General features: G+C 47.4%; 1 protein-coding gene across 3 annotated transcripts in view; it reads left to right on the forward strand.

Moving 5' to 3' along the window:
- The window catches only part of FAR2 (fatty acyl-CoA reductase 2), a 100,495-nt gene that overhangs the window by 33,983 nt on the left and 48,205 nt on the right, over positions 1-18,307 (forward strand). Inside the window, exon 2 of one of the 3 annotated variants that reach the window (XM_066632096.1) lies at positions 14,188-14,234. The exons of the other annotated variants lie outside the window; for them this stretch is intronic. The gene's annotated coding sequence lies outside the window, so the exon portion shown is untranslated. The remainder of the gene's footprint in view (positions 1-14,187; positions 14,235-18,307) is intronic. 3 annotated transcript variants of the gene reach the window in all.

Raw genomic sequence — 18,307 nt, forward strand, 5'->3', positions numbered from 1 at the left:
CATGCTTCAGAATAACTCTGAGCATGACCAAAAGTTTCCAGCATAAACTGAAAGTGGCTTCCAGTTGCCTCCAGGAGGCCTTCTGAGAGGTCACATGAGGCTTCTGAAGGGTCAGAAGTCACTGCAGTGTTTTGCTGATCCCCTGCAGATTTCATTACCCATGGAATTAAGTAGCCACGGGAGTGCCTGGAGCAGATGCCCCTCAGATACTGAGGGCCCACTGTACTTCTCGTGGAAATTGGACCTTTTCTTGGGGGAGTTACAGTGCCATGTCCATCCTGCCTTCTGTGTCCTCCTATTGAAAGGGTGGTTTTCAGGATTTTTGTGTGTTTGTATCACCATGATATTCCAAATCCTATCTTCAGGGATCGCTGTAGCACATCGGTTTACAAGCTTTCTGGTGGGTGCACAGCACAGTGCTGAGGATGTTGTATGTGGCTTCTGGATTCTTCCTTCTCTGTGTAATTGGATACTGTAGTGTCATGGCAGTGTTTCCACACTGAAGTACACAGGTTGGATTTTTCCATGCATGCTTTCTCTGAGGACATGCCACACCCTGATTCGTGGTTGTCGCTGGTGTTGCCACACTGTGGAAGCATCTGTCAGTGTTGCTGCATTCTTCGTAATTTAAAGCAGAACTATGAGGACTTCTGCTCGGAGTCCATAGGATCCCGACTAGGTTACAATTGTTCTATAAGTAATTAAGGTAGCACATGTTCCTGGGAGTAAGCTCCATTGATGCAATGGGACTTACTTCTGAGTAAGCATGAGTAGGCTTGTGCTGTCAGTGTGGCGGAGTCTGACAAAGAGATGTGGGGAGAGGTTTATATTTGTCCCTTGGAATCACTGCATTGTTGATTCTTGAGATGTTTTTAGCACTGCTGCCTCAGCTGCCGTTTATGCAAAGAATTACAGGCTTAGACTTCCTGCGCATTTGTTTTATAGCTGACCTTGAAAGCATCAAAAAATAGTAAAATGTTCCACTCTAGCGGGTGTCATTACAGACTGCATATCTCCTGTTATTGTGAAGGGTTCAATTGAACAATGTATTTCAATCCCCCTCATTTTAAGAACTTTTTTCCCATTAATTGAAGAATTTCTCTAAATGAGCATTGGGTGCCTGATGTTAATGTGAAAGAGGAAGTGACAGGCTGCGCATGCAAGGTGCTAGGGCACATCTGAATGACACCAAGTTGGTGAAAAAATCTCACTTAACGCTGCAATGCTGCCTCCTATATAGATGCAGCAGTTAAATCCAGGAGATATTAACCAATAAGGGCCTTCTTATGCAAACATCCAGAATGTTTGACGGTAAAGACGAAAAAAATACATTACTGAGGCGGAGGGGAGACTCCAGAGGAACTAACCGTGAAAGTCAATCATGACTCTACATTCCCCTGTGTTGCAAAGCTGTACCCTTGTAATATGAGACGTTTGGAGAAAAAAGACAGCCCGGATGATGTAGTGCAGAGGTTTTCCTACGGGGGGGGGGGGTTGCTGAGAAGCCCTGCCGCTGGCCTCTTAAGGGGCAGGGGAAGGCAGCATCGTGACCCCCAGGACGGGAGGGAATTTATGCATCTCATAGTCATTTTCCAGTATGAATAGGCTACAGTGGGGAGAGGCAGTGGCCTGCTTTATTTAGGGATTGCATTTATATGGATTGCGTTTATAACATACTTGATATGGAGTGTGTGCATGTGTGTGTGTGTGTGTGTGTTGGGAAAGCTAATGGGTTGGTCTGCATCCAGCTGTTTCAGCTTCATGCTCCTCTTTTTGCACCTTGAGTTCCTGGTGATGATTTGGGGGACAGCAAGTGTCTTAGCTGTCAGTTCATTCCTCCCACGCATAGCCTTATAGTGGCTGCTGGCTGCTTGGCCCTGTGATGCATTAGTGTACCGGGGGGGGGGGCGTTGTCACAGTAAGTACTGCACGCACCGCAGCATGTCATGCAAGTGGACCTTCCCATCGCTGTTGGAGCCATTTTGGGCAGTGTCAGCAAGTTGCTGTCGTTGCCCAGAATGGCTCCAATAGCGAGTGGGAGGGGCCGCCACATAGCGGCACCTGCAGAATTTCTGACAGTGCTTCCCTGATGGCTGCACTACTGCTGTGACGGTTGTGCTTGATGAAAGCTTTGCAAGTTGACTGAAAGGCTCATCCATCCGTACAGGGCTGCTAGCATTGGGCTCAGAGCCTGCTGCCGCCTTTACTCTAGGGATGGATTATGCCATTTGCAACATTCACCCCAGCATGCACCTACACTAAAGATCCAGACCAGGGGTGTCAAACCCGTTTCATACCAAGGGCCGAACAGCATTCACGGCGCCTGCTGAGGGCCGGAAGTGATGTCATTAGGCATGAAATGATAAGAACAGCCCCACTCGATCAGGCCATAGGCCCATCTAGTCCAGCTTCCAGTATCTCACAGCGGCCCCATGAAACACCCCAGGGAGCACACCAGATAACAAGAGACCTCATCCTGGTGCCCTCCCCTGCATTGGCATTCAGTCCTCTCTGGCAGATTTGCCACCACCACTCCGATGAACAGCCAGAACAGCTGTAGGGCAGCAGCAGCCCTACAGCAGTGGTTTCCAAACTGTGAGCTGTGGGTCTCTGGGGACCACAGAATCCTTTCAAAAAAACCCACCGCCCAATAATATAGTGATATAGTGCTGTAGCCCTAATGAGGAGCTGCGGCCAAAGGCCCAGTAGGTGAAGGAGGCACCAGTCTAAAAAGTTTGGGAACCACTGCCCTATGGGTTTAACCAGCTCTTGTGGCCCTTGGCGCTCCCCTTCCCAACTGAACCTAACACTCACCCAAGGGATTCAGCCTCTGAGCATAAGCAATGGATGCATCTCTCAACCTATGCCGCCATGTCTGGTCGGGAAGGCGTCCATGATGGAATGGAAGAGGTCCAACCCCCAATGGTGGACTGCTTTATCCTTACCTTTCAGCTTGTAATAAATGAAAAGGCAGATCCAGCTGAACCTCTGAGGAGGTTCCACAACTGTCAGGTCACTCATTCCAACTCCACCCAATCAGAACCACAGCTATCTCCAATCTTCCTAATTAAGGTGTCCTTGGACTCATCACAGCTGTGCAGGGATAGGAATGTTGCCATGATCCTGTGCAGCTGCTATCAGACCGAGATAAGACATTCCTTTCCCAGCACTAATGACCACTTTCAGAGAGATGCAAGATGGAGCAGGATGTTCGAAATGGAGCCAGCCTAAAGCCTTCCTCGCCCCCACTAAAGCCTGATTTTTACCCACACTTGACATCCCTCTCTTATCACTGGAAAGGGAGAAGGGATCACTGACAATACGGAATCATCAGATTCAACAGCCATCAAGCAGGCAGGTCTTACCAGCTGCTCTTTAACTGGAACCCACAAACCCTCACTGTGTCCAGTTTCGCCTTTGCTGGAGAATGAATTGGAAAAATGGGTAGATAAGAGCATAAGAACAGCCCCACTGGATCAGGCCATAGGCCCATCTAGTCCAGCTTCCTGTATCTCACAGCGGCCCACCAAATGCCCCAGGGAGCACACCAGATAACAAGAGACCTCATCCTGGTGCCCTCCACTGCATCTGGCCTTCTGACATGGCCCATTTCTAAAATCAGGAGGTTGCACATACACATCATGGCTTGTAACCCGTGATGGATTTTTCCTCCAGAAACTTGTCCAATTCAGGCATCCAGGCCAGATGCCATCACCACGTCCTGTGGCAAGGAGTTCCACAGGCCAACCACACACTGAGTAAAGATTTTATTTTGTCTGTCCTAACCCTCCCAACTCTCAATTTGAGTGGATGTCCCCTGGTTCTGGTGTTATGTGAGAGTGTAAAGAGCATCTCCCTATCCACTCTGTCCATCCCCTGCATAATTTTGTATGTCTCAATCATGTCCCCCCTCAGGCGTCTCTTTTCTAGGCTGAAGAGGCCCAAACGCCGTAGCCTTTCCTCATAAGGAAGGTGCCCCAGCCCTGTAATCATCTTAGTCGCTCTCTTTTGCACCTTCTCCATTTCCACTATGTCCTTTTTGTCCAGGTGTGGTCTTACCATCAATTTGTACAATGGCATTATAATATCATTATATTATATGATGTAACCATTCACTAAAGATTATATGATTATATATATGATGTCATTAAAACAGTTCAAAACCAAAAATAAGCACTTTTTCTCACTTAGGAACTCATTAGCTGCAAATGACTGAAGAGAAAATACGCAAATCTTGATCATATTTCAAGATATGGGAGAGCCCAATTTTCGTGTGGGCGACTGTTTTAGTGGTAACACCTCGGCGCTGCTCAGGAGCTGAGAGCCTGAGGGCCAGATAAAAAGCTTCCGTGGGTCGTATCCAGCCCCCGGGGCCTTATGTTTGGCACCCCTGATCTAGACTTTGTTTCCAGTGGAGGTGCCTGTAGTAGGCAGTTGGCAGGAGAATGGCCCTGGAGTTTTTCTAGTACAGTATCTGCATTCTCCTGCTATCAGGACCATACAAAATGGTCTGGTGGGGCTGCAGATGACGTATCACATTCTGAGATGGGACTTGTAAATGCAGCTGCACCGTGTACTTAGCAGTTCACGTTTGGTAAATAATACACTTGCAGCTTTGGTTCCCCAGTCCATAAAACGATAATTAAATGTGTTACTCGCACAGCAAGGTCCAACCGTGACTGTGACACCAGGTTTGGGAAGGGGGTGGAAGAGGATTGCACTTGAGGGGCTTGAGCTAGACGGCATATTGAGTCTTGAACTCCTGATTGGGAGCAAGGTTCATGTAGGGTGCTGTCTTATAGGATCAGTTCAGGAGCTGAAGTACAATGGGCCCTTGGTATCCATGAGGAGTATATTCCAAGACCCCCATGGATACTGAATTCCACAGATAACACAGGCCTACAAAACTGAGGGTCAGAGAAGTTTTTCCCAAACTTTATGGTGGTTTAATATGAATTTGGGGTGCCAGTTCCAAAAATGGCATCCATTTTGCCCTATCGTGTCTAGTTTTGGAGATACAGTATAGCCTCATGAGTGAATGGTTCAAGCAGCTTCCTCATGAGGAAGCCATCGTGTAGGCATTGTGTAACAATGAAGTAACAGTGAAGCAAAATGTGTGTTGGCCTGTGTAATTAAATCCATGTCCGGAGGTGGGGGGGGGGTGTGTGCTGACAAACCAGAAGTGCCTTTTTGAAGCATGTTGGGGCTTTATTCTGTGCCTAAGCCCCGCCCTATGGACAGCTGTAAAGAGCTCGGCTCAGTCTTAATAAATGGGACAAAGATTCCTATTTGGCTGGGGGAGGAGATAAGAGGACCTTCTTTAATTGTTTTAACGAACTAGAGATCTCTAAACAGATCCCAAACTTTTAGCACCGGGACCCACTTTTTAGAATAACAATATGTCCGGGACCCACTGGAAGTGATGACATGGCCAGAAGTGACATCATCAAGCAAATTAAAACAAATAGTTACAGGATGCGGTGATGGCATCTGGCCTGGGTGCCTTTAAAAGGGAATTGGACAGATTCCTGGAGCAAAGTCCATCACAGGTTACAAGCCTTGATGGGTATGTGCAACCTCCTGATTTTAGAAGTGGGCTACCTCAGAATGCCAGAGGCGAGGGAGGGCACCAGGATGCAGGTCTCTTATCTCTTATTGTCTGGTGTGCTCCCTCAGGCATCTAGTGGGCCACTGTGAGATACAGGAAGCTGGACTAGACGGGCCTATGGCCTGATCCAACAGGGCGGTTTAGTTCTTATTATGTTATTAAATAATTAAAGTAAAACAAATAATTAAATAAGGGGAAGCCAGCCCTGTTCCAACAAGTGGATTTTCTCTGTAGCCTGCCTGCAATTATACTCTCCCCCCACACACACACACGCACAAACAAGTAAGATTTTCAGCCCTACTCACCTTACCAACTTCTGTTTTATTCTTTTTATGGGGGGGGAGGGGGCTGCCTTCTGGAGCATTTGTTGTTTCACTTTCATTAGATGGGACCATTCTGGTGGCCTTGCATTTCCTGTTGTCTGACCTTCAACAGGAGCCAAGGCACAGTTGCTTACTCGCAAGTAAATGTGACCAACTAGCTTAGTTTCACTTTCTGGAGGAACTTCCTTCTTGGGTGATTTATGGGGTTGCGTTTGTCAGATCAGGACAATTCTGGCGTCATTGGATTTGTCTCAGCCTGCCCTTTCCAATGGACAAGGGTGAACTTTACTCATGAGTAGGTGAACTTGCCTTAGAAACACAAGATATGGCTTAGTTTCACTTTCCATAAAATTCCATGCATTTGCCTTCTCAACTATCAGCTTATCAGCTAAAGCTTCATGACCCACAGTTTGAGAAACCTTGCTCTAAGACATGCTTCCTTTGATAGACTGTGAAGCTGATTCTATACTGTTCTTGCTCTGTTGCACAGCAGAGGTAGAATGAAAGAGTGCACTGAATAAATAGGCATTTTGCAGCAAATCAGTAAGAGGCTTGAACAAATAGCAATTAGCTGATACAAGAACTGTTTCCTGAATGTAATGAAACTAGGGAGTGTCTGCTGTTTGACCAGCCGGCATTGCGAATAGAAGGACTTGGGCAAATGCAGCTGCACAAAGAGCCAAGTGACAAGTTATTGCGAACAAATGTGCAGAGTCCACACAACATTCTCACTGCGCAGGAGGTGTCAAAAAAAATACTTATTCTTGGTTGTTATTGTTACTTTAAAAGGGGGGAAGGGAAATTCAAATTTGCCTCCAGTCAAGGTTAAAAAATATCTGGTGCATTGTTAGAGCATAATTACGAAAGGCAGTATCCTGAACAACTGTAAAAGTTAGTTACCTTAGTTTTAAAATATTTTTAAAAATAATGCAGAATAAAATACTGCTGCTGATACACTTACAAATGTGTATGTTACTGGGGGGGGAGTACGCGCATGCCATTATGCTGTTTGTTTCTGTTATTAAATGTGTGTTCATTTGATTTTTCATTAACTGAATCACATTTATTTCATTACTAATTCCTTATGGTTTTATTCATTTTGGTACTTCATTCCCATTTATTTTCATTTCCCTTTGCCTTCAGTAGGAGACCCGGCTAATTTTAACAGACGGCATGCGAGGAAATGGCTGGTGGGTGACAGGGAGGCGCAAAAAATAACCACTTGTGCAGACAGTCTTGCCCCAGTCAGTCCAATCCATCTCACTTTGGCTTCTTTTTTCTAACGTGGAGATAACTTGTTTGTTTTGCCGTTGTTACCAAATTCCACGTTTTTATGAGCCGCTCTTTCAACCTGAGTATTTTGGGCCACTTCCAATAATGAATTATGTAGAATTGATTATTTATTTAGCAGCAGTGAAATGTAAGCTTAATGATGTTAAGTGGTTTGGCTCAAGTAGCACAATAATTACTAGTGACCTTACAGCAAGGCCAGTCGTGGAACGCAGGAGTCCCAACAAGGCTGGCTTCATATCTGTGGCACGGTGGCTTGTCACACCAAATGCAGCCTGGTAACATGTTTCTCTGCTTCCCCGCCTTAACTCATGATACACAACCTTCCCTTGCAGGACTGGCGTGCTGCTGCCCTGCTTCTCACACTCCATGGATCAGCAATTTTCAGTGTTTTCCTTCTCATGGCACATGTAGTCTTCTCTATTATTTTTGTCTCTTGTGATGTCACTCCTGGCTTCCGAGGGACTTTTCCGGGCTCTGCAACTCTGTTTCCAGAACAAATATCAGTACTAACAAATTGTCTGTCTTTCTTCCTCCACCAGCTCTGCTGGACAGACAATTAATTACTACAAATAGTTGCTCTCGAAGCAGAGCTGCAGAACCTGGAAGAGTTTTTCAGCAATTATGTGCTCCAAACTTCTACAGCACACCTGTGAACCTTTTGTGGCACACCAATATGCTGTTGCACACTGGTTAAAAATTGCTGCTCTAGAGTCTGTTTTTCCCCCACATCGGCACTGGAACCACTGTGTAAATCTAGACTTTGCATATGGGGTCAAAGAGTCAGTACTTCATTTCTAATTTTCCCCACACTGCACTAACTTTCCTCGCTAGGTTTCCAAGTGGTGTCCCAAGATCTTGGGATGCAATGCAAAAGGCATAGGAGGGTCGCAAACATGCCATAAAGCATGTTTGCGCCTCTGTTGGCGCATTTAGATGCGCCAACGCGCGGAGGCAGGCAGAGGCCTCTGCGGCAGCTCCTGCACCGCCGCTTATGTCGGCATGCTCGTGCCAACGCAAGCGGCAGAGGTAGGCGTGGGGGGAGGGGCGTTTCTGGGTGGGAGGAGGGTGGGCGATGGGCAGTCCTGGGGCTGGGTGTGCAGGGAGCTGGGGCGGGGCTGGGACCCGGCGGTTATGCCAGATCCCAACCCCTGTCCCTGAGAGAACGGAGCGGCTTCTAGCTGCTCTGCTCTCCTTGGACTTGCGCCACCTCCAGAAGTGGTGCAGGTTTGAGGAGACCTATTGGGGCATGCAGCCCTTACCCAGAGGTAAGGGGAAGAGTTTCCCCTTGCCCGTGGCTGAGCCACTGTACCCAACAAATCTGCGTTGTATGCAGCGCAAGCCTCCTGGCTTGCCTGCCCCAGCGCAGGTTTGGATTGCGCCCTTAGTCTGTTACAGTTTCTGTTGCGTTTTTACCATGTTCTGCCTGCTTTCCCTCTCCTGATGCTTGTAAATAATCCCTTCAACAAACTGGGTTTGTTATTTTTCAGTCAGCTTTGGAACGAGTCTTGCCCTTTTCCGGGCCAGGTCTGGGATGGGCAGCAAATGTCCAGCGGTTAGTGGCATCACTGGCATTTGTGCCACTGGGGTGGGAGGCCAGTGTGTCACCCCTATGACTGACTTCCTCCCATACAGTGGGTGTCGCAGTGCCCCAGGCAGTGGGCATGGTAATGTACCATCACCTTGCCCCACTGGTTTTTTTGGCTATGACTTTTGACAGAATAGAGACATTTCAACGTGGTTTATTTCACTGCATTCTGCATGAAATTACACATTGATTGATATATAACCTGATGGCATTATTCAAAAATATCAAGATTTACAAAATTTTGCTGGGTAGTGATGTCACCCCCCCGTGCATGTCACCCATTGCGACCTGCACCCCCTGCAACCTTACGGAAGAGCCCTGCTGGATCAGGCCAAAGACCAATTAGTCCAGCTTCCTGTATCTCACAGTGGCCCACCAAATGCTTCGGGGAACACACTAGACAACAGACATAACTTGCGTCCTTGTGCCCACCCTTGTAGTGATGCCACTGCCAATGGTCACAATCCACACATGCGTCTTTGCTTCAGCATGTGCTTAGTACTATGCATATCTCTGAGCATTTGCTGTAAGTGTATAACAGGGTTTTTTGCCTCCACGTACGTTTTGGGAGAGGTCCCATTCTGCACTGAGGGGACCATCAAGAACACCAGCCTTTCAATAGTAGTTGCATTTACAATAACGTAATGAGGAGTGGGTTGGAGTTTTGCAACTGTTGGCCCTCTGTGGTTTCATGTTCAAGAATGTGGTTTTCACTTCAAAATGGGGTCAGAAATACAGGAGTACACGAGCACCTGTGTGCACGGTCGTGCAGGAGAGCTTATCGGTGCATTTCAGTGCAGAGTTTAATTTTGCAGGTTAGAATGTATTTTGGCCTGCATGCTGCCTTATGTATCTTTATGCATCTTTATGCATCCTTATAAACCAAATGTCCAGTTTAATTTGTGGAAATATTGTTGTTTGCTTGACAAGTCTGTATATTCCAGCAACCCATATTTTAATCCCAGCATACAGCGATCACAGGGCAAAATAGATTCATGCAGCTTAGTGGTGATAATAATAATAAAAAAAAAAGATTATGTGTGGATACAAACAAACTCAGCAGAGAGAAAATGAATAGCAGGAAAAGGAAAAAAAATAGTATGAAAAGAATGTCATATCCTGCATGTTGAAATACACAAAGTTCTTATGTCTTTATTTCTTTTCTCTGCCAGCCTCTTTTCTGCCAGACAAACATCAAAAGCAGAACACTGTAGTAAATCCGCAATGAAATATACATTAAAAAATGTAGTAAGATTGCAACCCTGTGCGCATTTTCCTGGGAGTGAGACCCATCAAATTACTTCTGAGTAGACATGCTCAGTAGACATTGGGCTGCTAGTTGTAGCACAAGTGTTGCGGAACAAACTGCCTCCAGTTTCCTTCTCTGACCAGGACAGAGAGTAGGTTGAGTTTCTGACACACTTGGCTGCTAGATCCAATAACGTCCAGGGGGATCAGAGTGGGCTCTTAGTGACGAAGAAATCTTGTGTACCATTTTATACTCTTCCCGTTGAAATAGTTCCAAAGAACCAAACCAGGCAACCATGCCTCTCTCCCCCCCCCCCAAGATACTTTAAAGCAATGGCCTAGCTAGAGGGGGTTGAAAGCGCTAAGTTTTGCAGGGGACCTCACCACAGTGTGCAAGCAGCCCCTCTCCCTCCCCTTCAGAGCCATTCCAGTGAAAAATGGAGGGGGAGGGGCTGCTTGCACACTGTGGTGAGGTCCCCTGCAAAACTTAGCGCTTTCAACCCCCTCTCGCGACACTGCTGGTTAAAAGAACACTCTGTCCTCTCTTTCTGTCCAGGTCTTCTATATCTGACCGTTGTAGAGACCATGTAAGAACATAAGAACAGCCCCACTGGCTCAGGCCATAGGCCCATCTAGTCCAGCTTCCTGTATCTCACAGCGGCCCACCAAATGCCCCAGGGAGCACACCAGATAACAAGAGACCTCATCCTGGTGCCCTCCCTTGCATCTGGCATTCTGACATAGCCCATTTCTAAAATCAGGAGGTTGCGCATACACATCATGGCTTGTACCCCGTAATGGATTTTTCCTCCAGAAACTTGTCCAATCCCTTTTAAAGGCGTCTAGGCTAGACGCCAGCACCACATCCTGTGGCAAGGAGTTCCACAGACCAACCACACGCTGAGTAAAGAAATATTTTCTTTTGTCTGTCCTAACCCACCCAACACTCAATTTTAGTGGATGTCCCCTGGTTCTGGTATTATGTGAGAGTGTAAAGAGCATCTCCCTATCCACTCTGTCCATCCCCTGCATAATTTTGTATGTCTCAATCATGTCCCCCCTCAGGCGTCTCTTTTCTAGGCTGAAGAGGCCCAAACGCCGTAGCCTTTCCTCATAAGGAAGGTGCCCCAGCCCCGTAATCATCTTAGTCGCTCTCTTTTGCACCTTTTCCATTTCCACTATGTCTTTTTTGAGATGCGGCGACCAGAACTGGACACAATACTCCAGGTGTGGCCTTACCATAGATTTGTACAACGGCATTATAATACTAGCCGTTTTGTTCTCAATACCCTTCCTAATGATCCCAAGCATAGAATTGGCCTTCTTCACTGCCGCCGCACATTGGGTCGACACTTTCATCGACCTGTCCACCACCACCCCAAGATCCCTCTCCTGATCTGTCACAGACAGCTCAGAACCCATCAGCCTATATCTAAAGTTTTGATTTTTTGCCCCAGTGTGCATGACTTTACACTTACTGACATTGAAGCGCATCTGCCATTTTGCTGCCCATTCTGCCAGTCTGGAGAGATCCTTCTGGAGCTCCTCACAATCACTTCTGGTCTTCACCACTCGGAAAAGTTTGGTGTCGTCTGCAAACTTAGCCACTTCACTGCTCAACCCTGTCTCCAGGTCATTTATGAAGAGGTTGAAAAGCACCGGTCCCAGGACAGATCCTTGGGGCACACCACTTTTCACCTCTCTCCATTGTGAAAATTGCCCATTGACACCCACTCTCTGCTTCCTGGCCTCCAACCAGTTCTCAATCCATGAGAGGACCTGTCCTCTAATATCTATCGCTAAGTTCAGAAGTATGCAGTCAAGGATGATGAATCAATATGAATAGACAGTTTGTGAAATTTGATCGAATTTCTGAGTTTGATTCAAGAGTTTTCAATGTTTGGCTCTTGGTTGTTCCCAGAGCCAAAAGATAAGTAATGCGTAATCTATAAACCAGCTGATTCGCAGCAAAGAGCAGTTTCATTTTATTCTACTTAGCTGAGTTTGGTTGACTCAGTGCTGAATGGATGCAAGTGCCCAATTGAGAACCATCCCTCAATGCCTTTTGTTGATTGACTTCTTGTAAAGCAGATCTGTGTTTCCATGAATAATAGATGCAGTTAGAAAAACACTGAAATAGCAATTCATGCGTCTTTGAGAGGCTGTGCAAACCTCCTACGTGACTAGTTGCCTCTCTCATTTCAGGGGGAAAGTTGTTTTCCTGGCTTAAATGATCAGTTAGGCTGCAAAGATGAAGCAAAACCCATTCTGCATTTAAAATTTGATTTAAAATTTAATGCTAACCCAAGGATATTCAATGTAAAATATATCCAGGGGTCACCTTTACCATTTTTATTTATTGGGGGAGGGGGTAATGAACGGACTGCATCAGTATATTAGCTGCAAAAAACACGTTTTTATCATTCGGGTCTCTTCTCTCTCTGTTAACCCTCTTTTTGGAATTCTCTGGGCTAAGCCCTTCTATTGCCCAGGCCTGGGGCAGTGGGGTACAAGGTCAGTCTGCTCAGCATTTTGCAGCTGGTTAGGGCAGGTGGGGGGGGCATGATGCTCTGGAGCAAAGCACGTGTTGACTTGATGTCGGGGTCAGGAGAAGGGAGGGTCAGCAACCTGCTAGTGCACACGAGGCAGACTTTCTCCAGTTTTAGTCCTCAAGGCATTTATATCCCAGTTGTCTGGCTAAACATTCTGTTTTTAGCAACTCATTCCTCCCCCTCCCCCGCTCACTGCAAGTTTCATTTTTGGCACTCTTCCCTACTCAAACTGGGGCACTTCTGGTCTGGTTTACTCACTCAGTTTGGTTGAGTTAGTGGGAAGGAGACCGGGCATTTTCTTGGTTAACCCAACAGAAAACAGATGTTAGAGTGTTCTGCAGCTGCAGCCCTTATCTGTGGACCTGTTCTGGAAGAAACTGCCCGTAATTTGTGGTTTTAGATTCTAAGGACCCAACCTTCTTTTCCAGCATCGATGCTGCCACAATGCAACCCCAAGGTAAAGGAACAAATGGCAGCCTCGCCGCCACAGGATGGGCAGCACACACCCCATTGGCATGACTGCGTCGGCGCCAGAAAATGGGATAGGGCTGGGCCCTAAGATTCAGAAGTGATTAAAATTTCTATTACGATGAGAGAGCTTTGTAGGAATGCCACTGGACTTGCAAAATCCAGTGGCAGTAGACCTGCTGTGTCACTTTTCTGGAATGGATTAAGGATTTAATCAAGGACTAAACGTTGGTATTAGAAGCACTCCCTGGGGAGGGGGCAGCCAAAATGTTACTGGAATGGCAAGTTATGGGAATTGGGAGTAAGAGGCAACACAATGCATTCCTCTGCAAATGTTTTACTAAATGTACCTACTCGTGGAAGTCCATCTTTCTTCAAGACCTGCCTTTTCTTATATTTGTATGTACTAGTTTTTTGACAAGGTGCCTGAAGCTCTGAGTAGCAGGGATATGCGCTGGGTGGAGAGGCAGGTAGATGGGTAGCCACCGGGTAGATGGGACTCGTCAGCCTGGGAAGGCAGCTCATCTGAGAGAAGGAAAACTCTGATCCCAAACCTCCACTGCCTTGTGGCTACATCCAGTTATGGAAAAGGCTTCAGGAGTCAACCTCGAGGCAAAATCCGGAGCCGGAGTCCCTGAGGCAGTTCATGGCTGAACACAGTCACGTTCTGGCAACTCCTGCGACGCCGCTGGAACCAACTGCATTGGCTTCTGCCTTTCCATTGGACCATTTCAGCGACATGGAGAGGGGGGATTTGCTGCATGGGTAACAGCCTATCCTCCATACCTACTTTACCCAGGCTTCGCGCACTGGAGAGGACACTCTGTTCCGGAACCATTCAGAGCGCGACACCATAGTCTTCCGAGACTGAAGGATGCCAACAACAAACAGGAGAGGCAGGAGAGACAGAGCCTGCCGGAATCCTTTGAAAAGCGCCACTGTGGGAGGTGTATAAGCAAACATAACCCACAGTAGAGGCGCTTTTCAAAGGACTCCAGCGGGGAGCTTCTGCATCGCCTGCCTCCCCGCCCACTGCATGACCCTGCTTCGGGACCTACCTTTTCTTTATATTTGCATATACTTGTTTTTGTTTGTTTGTTTTTTGTCAAGGTTCCTGGAGCTCTGAGCAGTTGTACAGTGTTGGACACAGAGGACAGGTGAGTGTAGCATATCAGAGCTGGCTAATTGATGTCCATGAGCGCCAGTCTTTGAAGCCTTGACAATGACCTCTGTCGCTGCTCCCCCAATTCTCTCCCCAGTTGCTCTCCCCAATTCCACTCATTGCAGCGTAGTGCCTCTCTGCTACAGGAAACAAGCACACCTTTGTTCCTGTACAGCCAGGGCTGTAGTGAAAGTTGAAATCATACACATTCTGTGGGTGTAGAATGGGCAGATCACTTTATGTTCTAGAGCAGGGGTCTCCAAACCCTAGTCCGGGGGCCAGATGCAGCCTGTGGCGAGCCTCTATCCGGCCCGCGGCCAGCCTCTTGTCCCCTGAAAGCCCCTGGCCCACTTTGCCAAACATGACTGGAACTACACTCTGGTTGCATCTGGAGGGTATTCTACGGGCCTGAGAGGTTGAATGAATGAGCCCATTCATTCATTTATTCACACATCTAAGTTCCATCTCTAATTTATTCAAAACTGTGCCAGACATTTGATGAGGCCCTCTGGCCAAAACGTTTGGAGACCCCTATTCTAGAGGCAAATAACATTGGCTCCACAGCACCAGAACAAGCAGGTCATCTTATTCAGCATTTCCACTGCCGTTTGAACATTGTGCCTTGAACATTGTGCGCACACAAGCCTAACTTACAACCCAGTTGTGAAGGGCAGGGAACATGTGTGACTGGATTTTTCTGCACTGAAGTGATGCAGTGGCGTAGCTAGAGGGGTGCAAAGCACCAGGTTTTGCAGGGAGCTTCACTGCAGCATACAAAGGCCCCCTGCCCAGGAACCAATCCAGACAGTGGGAGCAAAACAAAGGCGTATGCTTGGCTCCGAAGGGGAGGGACCCTTTGCGCACTGCAGAGAAGCTCCCTACAAAACTTAGTGCTTTGCACCCCTCTAGCTACGCCACTGAGTGTATGCACTGTGCATATGTCATAGCGAAGAGACATTTTAGGTTTGATCTGTTGGATTGAGAATGCAGAATAGGTGATGATGAAGAGCGGTCTGGCCATATCAAACCAAAGGTCTCCAACTCCAGTCAGCCAGAGATCACCTGGGAAGACAAAGGACCACCTTCCTCCCATGGGAAGCTACCTGAACATTAAATCTCTCTCAGAGGCCTTGCTTAGGTTCCTCCACCTTCTGGAAGACAGGGCTGGAGAAAGTGCCTTCTCATCATGTGGAATGGCCTCCCCAGGGTGGGTTGCCTGGCAGTCAACCTCAGAGGTGTAACTAGGGTGGAGCCTGAGGGGCACTTGCTAAGGGCCCTATGCCAAAAGGGGTGCATGACTGCCCCCAGGCAGTTATGGAGGTGCTGGCGGCTTCACCCCCCCCATTCCTTTTCCTGTGAAGAGGAGCTTCCACAAGAGGAGGAGCAGGGAGGGCTGTGAAGCCACTGCAGTGAGCACCCCTCCTCTGGGGAGGACCCAGAAGTGATGTCATGTGATGTCATGACATCACTGCTCTGGGTGCCAGGTCATCTGCACTGCCGGATGACTTTTCTGCCCCAGGCAAAGACCGTTTTATGTGCCTGGGTCTTCCAGCGTATGGCTAGGCTAATTTTAATATCTTTTAATAGGCCTCCCTAATTGATTGCTGCTGGTTTGTATTCTTTTGTTGCCGTCAAGTCTGTGCTTTGATTTTCACAAGTCTGTGCTTGTGATTACTCTGAGAATTTTTGAAGTGAAAGCTGGCATAAATTCTTCTTAAAAATGCATAAAACTGCTGTGCATGGCATGAAGACCACAGTTCCCTCTTCCTCTGCCATTTAGCAGCTGGCATGGCTACCTGGGGCTAGAGCAGCAATTTTCAATCTTTTTCATCTCATGGCACACTGACAAGGCATGAAAGTTGTCAAGGCACACCATCGGGTTTTTGGCAATTGACAAGGCACACCATGCTGCCAGTGGGGGGCTCACATCCCCCATTGGCCTTACTAATAAATTACCTTCTCCCAAATTCCTGTGGCACACCTGTGGACCACTTGTGGCACACCAGTGTGCCATGGCACAGTGGCTGAAAATGGCTGGGCTAGACTGTGTTGTATAACAAAATGGAGATGGGAGTCGGATTGAACATAGTAAGGAACTTCTGTTTAAAAAGAAAATCAGAACAACACGTAGAGAAGAATATGTATGAAACCATGCTGAACCAGGCCTCAGTAGCCAAGCAGCTATCCTTGTGTTTTTCCCTGAGGCTGGCTGAGCCGAGCTACAGTTCTCTCTCCCTGAAGTGAGGCTTCAGGGCCCAGTCTTATCCAACTTTCCAGTACTGGCATAGCCGCAATGCAACGCCACAGTAAGGGAATAAATGTTCCCATACTTTGAGGAGGCCTCTGTGACTACCTCCCCACTTCAGGATGGAGCACACAACTCATTGGCACAGTTGCACCGGCACTGGAAAATTGGATAGGATTTGGCCCTCAGAGTGGCCCAACTGAGCCCAGATTGCCATCTCTTGCAGCTGTTTATAGTCCTGCTGGCAGGACGCCTTGCCCATATTTGGTTGCATATTTAGTCAGGCCACATGTGGGCCTGTGGTATTGTGTCCCGTTCTGGTTGCCACCTCTCAAAAAGGACATAGTAGAAATGGAAAAGGTAAAAATTCATCTTGCGAAGCACGGCCATAGAAAAATTCGTCTTGCTAGTCACCAGAAAAAATCGCAAAAACGCTTTCGTCTTGCGAGTTTTTTGGTGTGCGAGGCATTCGTCTTGCGAGGCACCACTGTATCATTAACATGATCAAATTAGCCTGCAGCACTGTCCCCTCACAAGGGAAGAAAGGTCTTGGGACGTGCTCAGGATAGTGGGAAACTTCACCCTTGCAAGAAGCAAGACGTGCTGCCCTTTGAAAGTCACCTTGCCTGCAGGTTTTATTGCTTGTTTGATTTGCATTTGAAGTCTTTCTAACTCCAAATTTCCAAACTAAGTGCAACATGCCCCTTGGCTACCTAACTCCTGTCTCCCTTTCCGGTAAAGCAGAGTCTGAGACCTGGACAGGCATTTAAAGAAAAGGCCTGCAAGCAGGTTTGCAAAAGGCACTGTGCAATGTGCTCTGATGTTACAGCCAAGCTGATTGCAGTGGTAAGACTGAGAGCACGGGGAATACATTTTCCCACCTGTTTGGGCCTAATCTGAATCGCAGGCCACTCTCAGGATTTTGCTGACGCTTTAGGAAAGGAGCAGTATTTGCTAAGAGGGTGGCTTGGTACAGTCAGTGTGTTTGTACGTATGCATTACCAAAAGGTTTTAGGAGTGTTCCTTCTGAAAAAAAGGAACACCCTTAGACAACCGGTACTTTTCTATAGAAAGGCTATATAAACCTGTCAGGAATTTTGTGATAGCCTCAGCCTGGTTGACCTGGGCCTTCTCTGAGTGGAATCCTATTTCCCTTGAAGGATCGAATACGTACCTTGGAGAGTCTCCTAAATCTACCTGGCAGTCACCAGTTGGCTTTTTCCAGCTTCACAATGTGTGTCATCTGGAGCTTTTCTGGAATATGACCACTATGATACAGTATTTCCTAGAAAACCTCTAGGAAGGTTACTGCAATGCTCCATCCTCAAATCCCTGTGCATTTCCCTAAAGTGTTTCCACACACATGTAGGAACCAGTGGCGTAGCTTAGAAGGGGTCCAAAGCACTAAGTTTTGCAGGGAGCCTCACCGTGGCATGCAAGGGGCCCCTCCCATTTGGAATCATTCCAGCTGGTGAGAGCAAAATGGAGGCATATGCTTGGTTCTGAGGAGGAGGCGCCACTTGCACTTTGCAGTGAGGTTCCCTGCAAATTTAGTGCTTTGCACCCCTTCTAGCTGAGCCACTGGAGGGAACTTCCCTGTATTTATCCCTTTGTTTTTTGAAAACATGCAGCCGTGTCAAGTGACACTCATATACAGCCTCTTTTGGTGGATGTGCATAATGTGACGGGGAAAACTGTGGGACTGGTCTGTAAGCTGATTTTCCTATCATATTTCATAAGAGCCCGAAGAATCAGGCCAAGGGCCCATCTAGTCCAGCTTCCTGCATTTCACAATGGCCGACCAAATGCCCCAGGGAGCACAC

The sequence above is a fragment of the Tiliqua scincoides genome, chromosome 6 (assembly GCF_035046505.1).
Source record: "Tiliqua scincoides isolate rTilSci1 chromosome 6, rTilSci1.hap2, whole genome shotgun sequence".
In the NCBI taxonomy this organism is placed as follows: domain Eukaryota; kingdom Metazoa; phylum Chordata; class Lepidosauria; order Squamata; family Scincidae; genus Tiliqua; species Tiliqua scincoides.